The sequence below is a fragment of the Aulostomus chinensis genome, chromosome 20 (genome assembly GCF_037954235.1).
Source record: "Aulostomus chinensis isolate RoL2024-O1b breed Wild chromosome 20, RoL_Achi_v1.0, whole genome shotgun sequence".
NCBI classification, from domain to species: Eukaryota; Metazoa; Chordata; class Actinopteri; order Syngnathiformes; family Aulostomidae; genus Aulostomus; species Aulostomus chinensis.
This window is the reverse complement of record NC_141339.1, coordinates 5387332-5400651: the sequence shown is the minus strand read 5'-3', so window position 1 is coordinate 5400651 and position 13320 is coordinate 5387332. Positions and strand designations below refer to the sequence as shown.

The 13320-nt window shown below is 49.9% G+C and overlaps 16 non-coding genes across 16 annotated transcripts; 2 read left to right on the top strand and 14 right to left on the bottom strand.

Annotated features, from left to right (window-relative positions):
* Positions 1-723: 723 nt before the first annotated feature.
* Positions 724-796, bottom strand: trnav-cac (transfer RNA valine (anticodon CAC)). Its single transcript has one exon. It is a non-coding gene; the product is annotated as a tRNA-Val (tRNA).
* Positions 797-1208: 412 nt separating this feature from the next.
* Positions 1209-1281, bottom strand: trnav-uac (transfer RNA valine (anticodon UAC)). Its single transcript has one exon. It is a non-coding gene; the product is annotated as a tRNA-Val (tRNA).
* A 1082-nt stretch (positions 1282-2363) lies between these two features.
* On the bottom strand, positions 2364-2436 carry trnav-cac (transfer RNA valine (anticodon CAC)). The gene has a single exon. It is a non-coding gene; the product is annotated as a tRNA-Val (tRNA).
* A 412-nt stretch (positions 2437-2848) lies between these two features.
* trnav-uac (transfer RNA valine (anticodon UAC)) lies at positions 2849-2921 on the bottom strand. The gene has a single exon. It is a non-coding gene; the product is annotated as a tRNA-Val (tRNA).
* Positions 2922-4000: 1079 nt separating this feature from the next.
* On the bottom strand, positions 4001-4073 carry trnav-cac (transfer RNA valine (anticodon CAC)). Its single transcript has one exon. It is a non-coding gene; the product is annotated as a tRNA-Val (tRNA).
* Positions 4074-4203: 130 nt separating this feature from the next.
* Positions 4204-4275, top strand: trnad-guc (transfer RNA aspartic acid (anticodon GUC)). Its single transcript has one exon. It is a non-coding gene; the product is annotated as a tRNA-Asp (tRNA).
* A 1372-nt stretch (positions 4276-5647) lies between these two features.
* Positions 5648-5720, bottom strand: trnav-cac (transfer RNA valine (anticodon CAC)). The gene has a single exon. It is a non-coding gene; the product is annotated as a tRNA-Val (tRNA).
* A 411-nt stretch (positions 5721-6131) lies between these two features.
* trnav-uac (transfer RNA valine (anticodon UAC)) lies at positions 6132-6204 on the bottom strand. Its single transcript has one exon. It is a non-coding gene; the product is annotated as a tRNA-Val (tRNA).
* A 1081-nt stretch (positions 6205-7285) lies between these two features.
* trnav-cac (transfer RNA valine (anticodon CAC)) lies at positions 7286-7358 on the bottom strand. Its single transcript has one exon. It is a non-coding gene; the product is annotated as a tRNA-Val (tRNA).
* A 130-nt stretch (positions 7359-7488) lies between these two features.
* Positions 7489-7560, top strand: trnad-guc (transfer RNA aspartic acid (anticodon GUC)). The gene has a single exon. It is a non-coding gene; the product is annotated as a tRNA-Asp (tRNA).
* A 210-nt stretch (positions 7561-7770) lies between these two features.
* Positions 7771-7843, bottom strand: trnav-uac (transfer RNA valine (anticodon UAC)). Its single transcript has one exon. It is a non-coding gene; the product is annotated as a tRNA-Val (tRNA).
* A 1060-nt stretch (positions 7844-8903) lies between these two features.
* trnav-aac (transfer RNA valine (anticodon AAC)) lies at positions 8904-8976 on the bottom strand. Its single transcript has one exon. It is a non-coding gene; the product is annotated as a tRNA-Val (tRNA).
* A 1553-nt stretch (positions 8977-10529) lies between these two features.
* trnav-cac (transfer RNA valine (anticodon CAC)) lies at positions 10530-10602 on the bottom strand. Its single transcript has one exon. It is a non-coding gene; the product is annotated as a tRNA-Val (tRNA).
* A 412-nt stretch (positions 10603-11014) lies between these two features.
* Positions 11015-11087, bottom strand: trnav-uac (transfer RNA valine (anticodon UAC)). The gene has a single exon. It is a non-coding gene; the product is annotated as a tRNA-Val (tRNA).
* Positions 11088-12166: 1079 nt separating this feature from the next.
* On the bottom strand, positions 12167-12239 carry trnav-cac (transfer RNA valine (anticodon CAC)). Its single transcript has one exon. It is a non-coding gene; the product is annotated as a tRNA-Val (tRNA).
* A 412-nt stretch (positions 12240-12651) lies between these two features.
* Positions 12652-12724, bottom strand: trnav-uac (transfer RNA valine (anticodon UAC)). The gene has a single exon. It is a non-coding gene; the product is annotated as a tRNA-Val (tRNA).
* Positions 12725-13320: the final 596 nt, after the last annotated feature.

Sequence of the window (13320 nt, the reverse complement as noted above, 5' to 3'; positions counted from 1 at the left end):
GCAGAAACATGAGTAGCCTCTCTCAGAAGAGGGATGTTGCTACACTTTCCATGTCCCTGGGCTGGTTCTCCCCATGGGACGACACAGACTTGCTTAGGGGGGTTGCCTTCCCGCACAGCGTCAACAACCAAACAACACTCCGCGAGAGTGGTTGGATTCTCTTTTTTTGCCCCAGGGCGAGAACCACTTTTTTGGTGTGGGGTTGACTCCTTGCGATTACGCGTCACAGGGCAGGCTTACGGGCCGGAGTGTTCTGCTCTGTCTTTATCCACCTTCCACCTTCGCATTCATCTGTCCTGCCACCTCCTCCTGCCCATTTCTCTTCCCTTTTAACCATGTCATGGGACGTCACGCTCACTCGTGTATGTCTCTGCTCCAGTCACCGGATGACATACGCCACTTATACATGAATCTCGTCCATGAGGCTTTTTTTCACGTGAGATTACAATCTTGGCAGGACAGGCTGAGACTATGAAACATAGAAGTAACTAAAATGGGACCCTAAAAAAATGGATCTGCGCTTTCATTTCAAGCGCAATTCTGAAACAGCACTCAGAATGAGCTCTGTGCTTATGGGCTTGCGACTTGCCTTGCTCCATTGTTGGTCAATAAACCATTTATTTACCAGACCTCAATATCTCTTTAACAGTTTCTGGGCATTTGGTTGAGGGAGTCAAAGTCTGATTTGACCAATGACTTTGTGCAAATGTGAGGGACAGAAGATGTTTCCACCCGGTTTCGAACCGGGGACCTTTTGCGTGTGAGGCAAACGTGATGACCACTACACTATGGAAACTGCAAAAGGTAAGAGAATGTCCACGTGGGTGATTTGTAAGGCCTTTTCTTGGTCAAGCCTTCACGAAGTCGGCGTGACACTTGCTTTTTCAGCTGTGGGGAGGAGCGCTGGACCACATGACAGACCGTGCTCCTCGTTAGTATAGAGGACAGTATCTCCGCCTGTCACGCGCAAGACCGGGGTTCGATTCCCCGACGGGGAGTAGGCAGTTTTCTGCCACCTGCTACTTGGTCGAAAGTGACACGAACCCAAGACGGGCGCTGCGACTGACACTTACGTATCCTTTCATTGCGAATCAACAGCACGTGTCCTCGTCTTTGCATACTGTTAAAATGGCTTGTGTGCTTGGTCTGCGAGACTTGAACGATTTGGATCTTTGTCCTTTTCTTGGCGCGAACAAGTAAAACTCTGCTGTTTCCACCCAGGTTCGAACTGGAGACCTTGCGCGTGTAAAGCGAACGTGATGACCACTACTCTATGGAAACAGGTCAAAGCTGGTCCTTGTCTACCCTCACGGATTAGCCTATATGTTTAGAATCACCATACGCTGCGTCCCCAATGCCTTGATCGCATACGTACAACTCCAAATACGAAACATAGTCACTTTCTCTGAATCGGTGAGCACAGGCTTCCCTGCCGAGGCCACTGATAGAACTTGTCACTTGAGCGGTCAAAGGGTCCCAAATTCCATGGAGGATATTAAAGCGGTGGAGGTTGTTTCATGTTCTTTTGAACCGAGGAACTGGATTGTCTTCGGGCTACAGACCCTTTCAGGGCAACCGAAGGACAAGTGGTCAAGGGGCAATGTCCAGGCAAAGCAGGACTCAGCAAGGCCTGATGAACAGTCATGCAGAAACATGAGTAGCCTCTCTCAGAAGAGGGATGTTGCTGGACCTTCCATGTCCCTGGGCTGGTTCTCTTCCCATGGGACGACACAGACTTGCTTAAGGGGGGTTGCCTTCCCGCACAGCGTCAGCAACCAAACAACACTCCCCGAGACTGGTTGGACTCTCTTGTTTTGCCCCAGGGTTAGAACCACTTTTTTGGTGGGGGGTTGACTCCTTGCGATTACGCGTCACGGGGCAGGCTTACGGGCCGGAGTGTTCTGCTCTGTCTTTATCCACCTTCCACCTTCGCATTCATCTGTCCTGCCACCTCCTCCTGCCCATTTCTCTTCCCTTTTAACCATGTCATGGGACTTCACGCTCACTCGTGTATGTCTCTGCTCCAGTCACCGGATGACATCCGCCACTTATACATGAATCTCGTCCATGAGGCTTTTTTTCACTTGAGATTACAATCTTGGCAGGACAGGCTGAGACTATGAAACATAGAAGTAACTAAAATGGGACCCTAAAAAAATGAACCTGCACTTTCATTTCAAGCGCAATTTTGAGACAGCAGTCAGAATGAGCTCTGTGCTGGCGACTTGCCTTGCTCCATTGTTGGTCAATAAACCATTTATTTACCAGACCTCAATATCTCTTTAACAGTTTCTGGGCATTTGGTTGAGGGAGTCAAAGTCTGATTTGACCAATGACTTTGTGCAAATGTGAGGGACGGAAGATGTTTCCACCCGGTTTCGAACCGGGGACCTTTTGCGTGTGAGGCAAACGTGATGACCACTACACTATGGAAACTGCAAAAGGTAAGTGAATGTCCACGTGGGTGATTTGTAAGGCCTTTTCTTGGTCAAGCCTTCACGAAGTCGGCGTGACACTTGCTTTTTCAGCTGTGGGGAGGAGCGCTGGACCACATGCCAAGCAGTGCTCCTCGTTAGTATAGTGGACAGTATCTCCGCCTGTCACGCGCAAGACCGGGGTTCGATTCCCCGACGGGGAGTAGGCAGTTTTCTGCCAGCTGCTACTTGGTCAAAAGTGACACGAACCCAAGACGGGCGCTGCGACTGACACTTACGTATCCTTTCATTGCGAATCTACAGCACGTGTCCTCGTCTTTGCATACTGTTAAAATGGCTTGTGTGCTTGGTCCGCGAGACTTGAACGATTTGGATCTTTGTCCTTTTCTTGGCGCGAACAAGTAAAACTCTGCTGTTTCCACCCAGGTTCGAACTGGGGACCTTGCGCGTGTAAAGCGAACGTGATGACCACTACACTATGGAAACAGGTCAAAGCAGGTCCTTGTCTACCCTCACGGATTAGCCTATATGTTTAGAATCACCATACGCTGTGTCCCCAATGCCTTGATCGCATACGTACAACTCCAAATACGAAACATAGTCACTTTCTCTGAAGCGGTGAGCACAGGCTTCCCTGCCGAGGCCACTGATAGAACTTGTCACTTGAGCGGTCAGAGGGTCCCAAATTCCATGGAGGATATTAAAGTGGTGGAGGTTGTTTCATGTTCTTTTGAACCTAGGAGCTGGATTGTCTTCGGGCTACAGCCCCTTTCAGGGCAACCGAAGGAAAAGTGGTCAAGGGGCAATGTCCAGGCAAAGCAGGACTCAGCAAGGCCTGATGGACAGTCATGCAGAAACATGAGTAGCCTCTCTCAGAAGAGGGATGTTGCTACACTTTCCATGTCCCTGGGCTGGTTCTCCCCATGGGACGACACAGACTTGCTTTGGGGGGTTGCCTTCCCGCACAGCGTCAGCAACCAAACAACACTCCGCGAGAGTGGTTGGATTCTCTTTTTTTGCCCCAGGGCGAGAACCACTTTTTTGGTGTGGGGTTGATTCCTTGCGATTACGCGTCACAGGGCAGGCTTACGGGCCGGAGTGTTCTGCTCTGTCTTTATCCACCTTCCACCTTCGCATTCATCTGTCCTGCCACCTCCTCCTGCCCATTTCTCTTCCCTTTTAACCATGTCATGGGACGTCACGCTCACTCGTGTATGTCTCTGCTCCAGTCACCGGATGACATCCGCCACTTATACATGAATCTCGTCCATGAGGCTTTTTTTCACGTGAGATTACAATCTTGGCAGGACAGGCTGAGACTATGAAACATAGAAGTAACTAAAATGGGACCCTAAAAAAATGAACCTGCACTTTCATTTCAAGCGCAATTTTGAGAGAGCAGTCAGAATGAGCTCTGTGCTGGCGACTTGCCTCTCTCCATTGTTGGTCAATCAACCATTTATTTGCCAGACCTCAATATCTCCTTAACAGTTTCTGGGCATTTGGTTGAGGGAGTCAAAGTCTGATTTGACCAATGACTTTGTGCAAATGTGAGGGACGGAAGATGTTTCCACCCGGTTTCGAACCGGGGACCTTTTGCGTGTGAGGCAAACGTGATGACCACTACACTATGGAAACTGCAAAAGGTAATCGAATGTCCATGTGGGTGACTTTTAAGGCCTTTTCTTGGTCAAGCCTCCACGAAGTCGGCGTGCCACTTGCTTTTTCAGCTGAGGCGAGCAGCGCTGGACCACGTGACAAACAGTGCTCCTCGTTAGTATAGTGGACAGTATCTCCGCCTGTCACGCGGAAGACCGGGGTTCGATTCCCCGACGGGGAGTAGGCAGTTTTCTGCCAGCTGCTACTTGGTCAAAAGTGACACGAACCCAAGATGGGCGCTGCGACTGACACTTCCATATCCTGTCATTGCGAATCTACAGCACGTGTCCTCGTCTTTGCATACTGTTAAAAGGGCTTGTGTGCTTGTTCCGTGATACTTGAACAATTTGGATCTTTGTCCTTTTCTTGGCGCGAACAAGTAAAACTCTGCTGTTTCCACCCAGGTTCGAACTGGGGACCTTGCGCGTGTAAAGCGAACGTGATGACCAATACTCTATGGAAACAGGTCAAAGCTGGTCCTTGTCTACCCTCACGGATTAGCCTATATGTTTAGAATCACCATACGCTTCGTCCCCAATGCCTTGATCGCATACCTTCAACTCCAAATACGAAACATAGTCACTTTCTCTGAATCGGTGAGCACAGGCTTCCCTGCCGAGGCCACTGATAGAACTTGTCACTTGAGCGGTCAGAGGGTCCCAAATTCCATGGAGGATATTAAAGCGGTGGAGGTTGTTTCATGTTCTTTTGAACCGAGGAACTGGATTGTCTTCGGGCTACAGACCCTTTCAGGGCAACCGAAGGACAAGTGGTCAAGGGGCAATGTCCAGGCAAAGCAGGACTCAGCAAGGCCTGATGAACAGTCATGCAGAAACATGAGTAGCCTCTCTCAGAAGAGGGATGTTGCTGGACCTTCCATGTCCCTGGGCTGGTTCTCTTCCCATGGGACGACACAGACTTGCTTAAGGGGGGTTGCCTTCCCGCACAGCGTCAGCAACCAAACAACACTCCCCGAGACTGGTTGGACTCTCTTGTTTTGCCCCAGGGTTAGAACCACTTTTTTGGTGGGGGGTTGACTCCTTGCGATTACGCGTCACGGGGCAGGCTTACGGGCCGGAGTGTTCTGCTCTGTCTTTATCCACCTTCCACCTTCGCATTCATCTGTCCTGCCACCTCCTCCTGCCCATTTCTCTTCCCTTTTAACCATGTCATGGGACGTCACGCTCACTCGTGTATGTCTCTGCTCCAGTCACCGGATGACATCTGCCACTTATACATGAATCTCGTCCATGAGGCTTTTTTTCACGTGAGATTACAATCTTGGCAGGACAGGCTGAGACTATGAAACATAGAAGTAACTAAAATGGGACCCTAAAAAAATGGATCTGCGCTTTCATTTCAAGCGCAGTTCTGAAACAGCACTCAGAATGAGCTCTGTGCTTATGGGCTGGCGACTTGCCTTGCTCCATTGTTAGTCAATCATCCATTTATTTGCCAGACCTCAATATCTCTTTTACAGTTTCTGGGCATTTGGTTAGGGAGTCAAAGTCTGATTTGACCAATGACTTTGTGCAAATGTGAGGGACGGAATATGTTTCCTCCCGGTTTCGAACCGGGGACCTTTTGCGTGTGAGGCAAACGTGATGACCACTACACTATGGAAACTGCAAAAGGTAAGTGAATGTCCACGTGGGTGATTTGTAAGGCCTTTTCTTGGTCAAGCCTTCACGAAGTCGGCGTGACACTTGCTTTTTCAGCTGTGGGGAGGAGCGCTGGACCACATGACAGACCGTGCTCCTCGTTAGTATAGTGGACAGTATCTCCGCCTGTCACGCGCAAGACCGGGGTTCGATTCCCCGACGGGGAGTAGGCAGTTTTCTGCCACCTGCTACTTGGTCAAAAGTGACACGAACACAAGACGGGCGCTGCCACTGCCACTTACGTATCCTTTCATTACGAATCTACAGCACGTGTCCTCGTCTTTGCATACTGTTAAAATGGCTTTTGTGCTTGGTCCGCGAGACTTGAAAATTTGGATCTTTGTCCTTTTCTTGGCGCGAACAAGTAAAACGCTGCTGTTTCCACCCAGGTTCAAACTGGGGACCTTGCGCGTGTAAAGCGAACGTGATGACCACTACACTATGGAAACAGGTCAAAGCTGGTCCTTGTCTACCCTCACGGATTAGCCTATATGTTTAGAATCACCATACGCTGCGTCCCCAATGCCTTGATCGCATACGTACAACTCCAAATACGAAACATAGTCACTTTCTCTGAAGCGGTGAGCACAGGCTTCCCTGCCGAGGCCACTGAAAGAACTTGTCACTTGAGCGGTCAGAGGGTCCCAAATTCCATGGAGGATATTAAAGTGGTGGAGGTTGTTTCATGTTCTTTTGAACCGAGGAACTGGATTGTCTTCGGGCTACAGTCCCTTTCAGGGCAACCGAAGGACAAGTGGTCACGGGGCAATGTCCAGGCAAAGCAGGACTCAGCAAGGCCTGATGAACAGTCATGCAGAAAATGAGTAGCCTCTCTCAGAAGAGGGATGTTGCTGGACCTTCCATGTCCCTGGGCTGGTTATCTTCCCATGGGACGACACAGACTTGCTTAAGGGGGGTTGCCTTCCCGCACAGCGTCAGCAACCAAACAACACTCCCCGAGACTGGTTGGACTCTCTTGTTTTGCCCCAGGGTTAGAACCACTTTTTTGGTGTGGGGTTGACTCCTTGCGATTACGCGTCACGGGGCAGGCTTACGGGCCGGAGTGTTCTGCTCTGTCTTTATCCACCTTCCACCTTCGCATTCATCTGTCCTGCCACCTCCTCCTGCCCATTTCTCTTCCCTTTTAACCATGTCATGGGACGTCACGCTCACTCGTGTATGTCTCTGCTCCAGTCACCGGATGACATCCGCCACTTATACATGAATCTCGTCCATGAGGCTTTCTTTCACGTGAGATTACAATCTTGGCAGGACAGGCTGAGACTATGAAACATAGAAGTAACTAAAATGGGACCCTAAAAAAATGAACCTGCACTTTCATTTCAAGCGCAATTTTGAGACAGCAGTCAGAATGAGCTCTGTGCTGGCGACTTGCCTTGCTCCATTGTTGGTCAATAAACCATTTATTTACCAGACCTCAATATCTCTTTAACAGTTTCTGGGCATTTGGTTGAGGGAGTCAAAGTCTGATTTGACCAATGACTTTGTGCAAATGTGAGGGACGGAATATGTTTCCACCCGGTTTCGAACCGGGGACCTTTTGCGTGTGAGGCAAACGTGATGACCACTACACTATGGAAACTGCAAAAGGTAATCGAATGTCCATGTGGGTGACTTTTAAGGCCTTTTCTTGGTCAAGCCTCCACGAAGTCGGCGTGCCACTTGCTTTTTCAGCTGTGGCGAGCAGCGCTGGACCACGTGACAAACAGTGCTCCTCGTTAGTATAGTGGACAGTATCTCCGCCTGTCACGCGGAAGACCGGGGTTCGATTCCCCGACGGGGAGTAGGCAGTTTTCTGCCAGCTGCTACTTGGTCAAAAGTGACACGAACCCAAGATGGGCGCTGCGACTGACACTTCCATATCCTTTCATTGCGCATCTACAGCACGTGTCCTCGTCTTTGCATACTGTTAAAAGGGCTTGTGTGCTTGTTCCGTGAGACTTGAACAATTTGAAGCTTTTTCCTTCTCTTGGCGCGAACAAGTAAAACTCTGCTGTTTCCACCCAGGTTCGAACTGGGGACCTTGCGCGTGTAAAGCGAACGTGATGACCACTACACTATGGAAACAGGTCAAAGCAGGTCCTTGTCTAACCTCACGGATTAGCCTATATGTTTAGAATCACCATACGCTGCGTCCCCAATGCCTTGATCGCATACGTATAACTCCAAATACGAAACATAGTCACTTTCTCTGAAGCGGTGAGGCCACTGATAGAACTTGTCACTTGAGCGGTCAGAGGGTCCCAAATTCCATGGAGGATATTAAAGTGGTGGAGGTTGTTTCATGTTCTTTTGAACCTAGGAGCTGGATTGTCTTCGGGCTACAGCCCCTTTCAGGGCAACCGAAGGAAAAGTGGTCAAGGGGCAATGTCCAGGCAAAGCAGGACTCAGCAAGGCCTGATGGACAGTCATGCAGAAACATGAGTAGCCTCTCTCAGAAGAGGGATGTTGCTACACTTTCCATGTCCCTGGGCTGGTTCTCCCCATGGGACGACACAGACTTGCTTTGGGGGGTTGCCTTCCCGCACAGCGTCAGCAACCAAACAACACTCCGCGAGAGTGGTTGGATTCTCTTTTTTTGCCCCAGGGCGAGAACCACTTTTTTGGTGTGGGGTTGACTCCTTGCGATTACGCGTCACAGGGCAGGCTTACGGGCCGGAGTGTTCTGCTCTGTCTTTATCCACCTTCCACCTTCGCATTCATCTGTCCTGCCACCTCCTCCTGCCCATTTCTCTTCCCTTTTAACCATGTCATGGGACGTCACGCTCACTCGTGCATGTCTCTGCTCCAGTCACCGGATGACATCCGCCACTTATACATGAATCTCGTCCATGAGGCTTTTTTTCACGTGAGATTACAATCTTGGCAGGACGGGCTGAGACTATGAAACATAGAAGTAACTAAAATGGGACCCTAAAAAAATGAACCTGCACTTTCATTTCAAGCGCAATTTTGAGACAGCAGTCAGAATGAGCTCTGTGCTGGCGACTTGCCTCTCTCCATTGTTGGTCAATCAACCATTTATTTGCCAGACCTCAATATCTCCTTAACAGTTTCTGGGCATTTGGTTGAGGGAGTCAAAGTCTGATTTGACCAATGACTTTGTGCAAATGTGAGGGACGGAAGATGTTTCCACCCGGTTTCGAACCGGGGACCTTTTGCATGTTAGGCAAACGTGATGACCACTACACTATGGAAACTGCAAAAGGTAATCGAATGTCCACGTGGGTGATTCGTATGGCCTTTTCTTGGTCAAGCCTTCACGAAGTCGGCGTGACACTTGCTTTTTCAGCTGTGGGGAGGAGCGCTGGACCACATGACAGACAGTGCTCCTCGTTAGTATAGTGGACACTATCTCCGCCTGTCACGTGGAAGACCGGGGTTCGATTCCCCGACGGGGAGTAGGCAGTTTTCTGCCACCTGCTACTTGGTCAAAAGTGACACCCTGCGACTGACACTTCCCATATCCTGTCATTGCGAATCTACAGCACGTGTCCTCGTCTTTGCATACTGTTAAAATGGCTTGTGTGCTTGTTCCGTGAGACTTGAACTATTTGAAGCTTTTTCCTTCTCTTGGCGCGAACAAGTAAAACTCTGCTGTTTCCACGCAGGTTCAAACTGGGGACCTTGCGCGTGTAAAGCGAACGTGATGACCACTACTCTATGGAAACAGGTCAAAGCTGGTCCTTGTCTACCCTCACGGATTAGCCTATATGTTTAGAATCACCATACGCTGCGTCCCCAATGCCTTGATCGCATACCTACAACTCCAAATACGAAACATAGTCACTTTCACTGAATCGGTGAGCACAGGCTTCCCTGCCGAGGCCACTGATAGAACTTGTCACTTGAGCGGTCAGAGGGTCCCAAATTCCATGGAGGATATTAAAGCGGTGGAGGTTGTTTCATGTTCTTTTGAACCGAGGAACTGGATTGTCTTCGGGCTACAGACCCTTTCAGGGCAACCGAAGGACAAGTGGTCAAGGGGCAATGTCCAGGCAAAGCAGGACTCAGCAAGGCCTGATGAACAGTCATGCAGAAACATGAGTAGCCTCTCTCAGAAGAGGGATGTTGCTGGACCTTCCATGTCCCTGGGCTGGTTCTCTTCCCATGGGACGACACAGACTTGCTTAAGGGGGGTTGCCTTCCCGCACAGCGTCAGGAACCAAACAACACTCCCCGAGACTGGTTGGACTCTCTTGTTTTGCCCCAGGGTTAGAACCACTTTTTTGGTGTGGGGTTGACTCCTTGCGATTACGCGTCACGGGGCAGGCTTACGGGCCGGAGTGTTCTGCTCTGTCTTTATCCACCTTCCACCTTCGCATTCATCTGTCCTGCCACCTCCTCCTGCCCATTTCTCTTCCCTTTTAACCATGTCATGGGACGTCACGCTCACTCGTGTATGTCTCTGCTCCAGTCACCGGATGACATCCGCCACTTATACATGAATCTCGTCCATGAGGCTTTCTTTCACGTGAGATTACAATCTTGGCAGGACAGGCTGAGACTATGAAACATAGAAGTAACTAAAATGGGACCCTAAAAAAATGAACCTGCACTTTCATTTCAAGCGCAATTTTGAGACAGCAGTCAGAATGAGCTCTGTGCTGGCGACTTGCCTTGCTCCATTGTTAGTCAATAAACCATTGATTTACCAGACCTCAATATCTCTTTAACAGTTTCTGGGCATTTGGTTGAGGGAGTCAAAGTCTGATTTGACCAATGACTTTGTGCAAATGTGAGGGACGGAAGATGTTTCCACCCAGTTTCGAACCGGGGACCTTTTGCGTGTGAGGCAAACGTGATGACCACTACACTATGGAAACTGCAAAAGGTAAGTGAATGTCCACGTGGGTGATTTGTAAGGCCTTTTCTTGGTCAAGCCTTCACGAAGTCGGCGTGACACTTGCTTTTTCAGCTGTGGCGAGGAGCGCTGGACCACATGACAGGCAGTGCTCCTCGTTAGTATAGTGGACAGTATCTCCGCCTGTCACGCGCAAGACCGGGGTTCGATTCCCCGACAGGGAGTAGGCAGTTTTCTGCCACCTGCTACTTGGTCAAAAGTGACACGAACCCAAGACGGGCGCTGCCACTGACACTTACGTATCCTTTCATTACGAATCTACAGCACGTGTCCTCGTCTTTGCATACTGTTAAAATGGCTTGTGTGCTTGGTCCGCGAGACTTGAACGATTTGGATCTTTGTCCTTTTCTTGGCGCGAACAAGTAAAACTCTGCTGTTTCCACCCAGGTTCGAACTGGGGACCTTGCGCGTGTAAAGCGAACGTGATGACCACTACACTATGGAAACAGGTCAAAGCAGGTCCTTGTCTACCCTCACGGATTAGCCTATATGTTTAGAATCACCATACGCTGCGTCCCCAATGCCTTGATCGCATACCTACAACTCCAAATACGAAACATAGTCACTTTCTCTGAAGCGGTGAGCACAGGCTTCCCTGCCGAGGCCACTGATAGAACTTGTCACTTACGCGGTCAGAGGGTCCCAAATTCCATGGAGGATATTAAAGTGGTGGAGGTTGTTTCATGTTCTTTTGAACCTAGGAGCTGGATTGTCTTCGGGCTACAGCCCCTTTCAGGGCAACCGAAGGAAAAGTGGTCAAGGGGCAATGTCCAGGCAAAGCAGGACTCAGCAAGGCCTGATGGACAGTCATGCAGAAACATGAGTAGCCTCTCTCAGAAGAGGGATGTTGCTACACTTTCCATGTCCCTGGGCTGGTTCTCCCCATGGGACGACACAGACTTGCTTTGGGGGGTTGCCTTCCCGCACAGCGTCAGCAACCAAACAACACTCCGCGAGAGTGGTTGGATTCTCTTTTTTTGCCCCAGGGCGAGAACCACTTTTTTGGTGTGGGGTTGATTCCTTGCGATTACGCGTCACAGGGCAGGCTTACGGGCCGGAGTGTTCTGCTCTGTCTTTATCCACCTTCCACCTTCGCATTCATCTGTCCTGCCACCTCCTCCTGCCCATTTCTCTTCCCTTTTAACCATGTCATGGGACGTCACGCTCACTCGTGTATGTCTCTGCTCCAGTCACCGGATGACATCCGCCACTTATACATGAATCTCGTCCATGAGGCTTTTTTTCACGTGAGATTACAATCTTGGCAGGACAGGCTGAGACTATGAAACATAGAAGTAACTAAAATGGGACCCTAAAAAATTGAACCTGCACTTTAATTTCAAGCGCAATTTTGAGACAGCAGTCAGAATGAGCTCTGTGCTGGCGACTTGCCTCTCTCCATTGTTGGTCAATCAACCATTTATTTGCCAGACCTCAATATCTCCTTAACAGTTTCTGGGCATTTGGTTGAGGGAGTCAAAGTCTGATTTGACCAATGACTTTGTGCAAATGTGAGGGACGGAAGATGTTTCCACCCGGTTTCGAACCGGGGACCTTTTGCGTGTGAGGCAAACGTGATGACCACTACACTATGGAAACTGCAAAAGGTAAGTGAATGTCCACGTGGGTGATTTGCAAGGCCTTTTCTTGGTCAAGCCTTCACGAAGTCGGCGTGACACTTGCTTTTTCAGCTGTGGGGAGGAGCGCTGGACCACATGACAGGCAGTGCTCCTCGTTAGTATAGTGGACAGTATCTCCGCCTGTCACGCGCAAGACCAGGGTTCGATTCCCCGACGGGGAGTAGGCAGTTTTCTGCCACCTGCTACTTGGTCAAAAGTGACACGAACCCAAGACGGGCGCTGCGACTGACACTTACGTATCCTTTCATTGCGAATCTACAGCACGTGTCCTCGTCTTTGCATACTGTTAAAATGGCTTGTGTGCTTGGTCCGCGAGACTTGAACGATTTGGATCTTTGTCCTTTTCTTGGCGCGAACAAGTAAAACTCTGCTGTTTCCACCCAGGTTCGAACTGGGGACCTTGCGCGTGTAAAGCGAACGTGATGACCACTACACTATGGAAACAGGTCAAAGCAGGTCCTTGTCTACCCTCACGGATTAGCCTATATGTTTAGAATCACCATACGCTGCGTCCCCAATGCCTTGATCGCATACGTACAACTCCAAATACGAAACATAGTCACTTTCTCTGAAGCGGTGAGCACAGGCTTCCCTGCCGAGGCCACTGATAGAACTTGTCACTTGAGCGGTCAGAGGGTCCCAAATTCCATGGAGGATATTAAAGTGGTGGAGGTTGTTTCATGTTCTTTTGAACCTAGGAGCTGGATTGTCTTCGGGCTACAGCCCCTTTCAGGGCAACCGAAGGAAAAGTGGTCAAGGGGCAATGTCCAGGCAAAGCAGGACTCAGCAAGGCCTGATGGACAGTCATGCAGAAACATGAGTAGCCTCTCTCAGAAGAGGGATGTTGCTACACTTTCCATGTCCCTGGGCTGGTTCTCCCCATGGGACGACACAGACTTGCTTTGGGGGGTTGCCTTCCCGCACAGCGTCAGCAACCAAACAACACTCCGCGAGAGTGGTTGGATTCTCTTTTTTTGCCCCAGGGCGAGAACCACTTTTTTGGTGTGGGGTTGACTCCTTGCGATTACGCGTCACAGGGC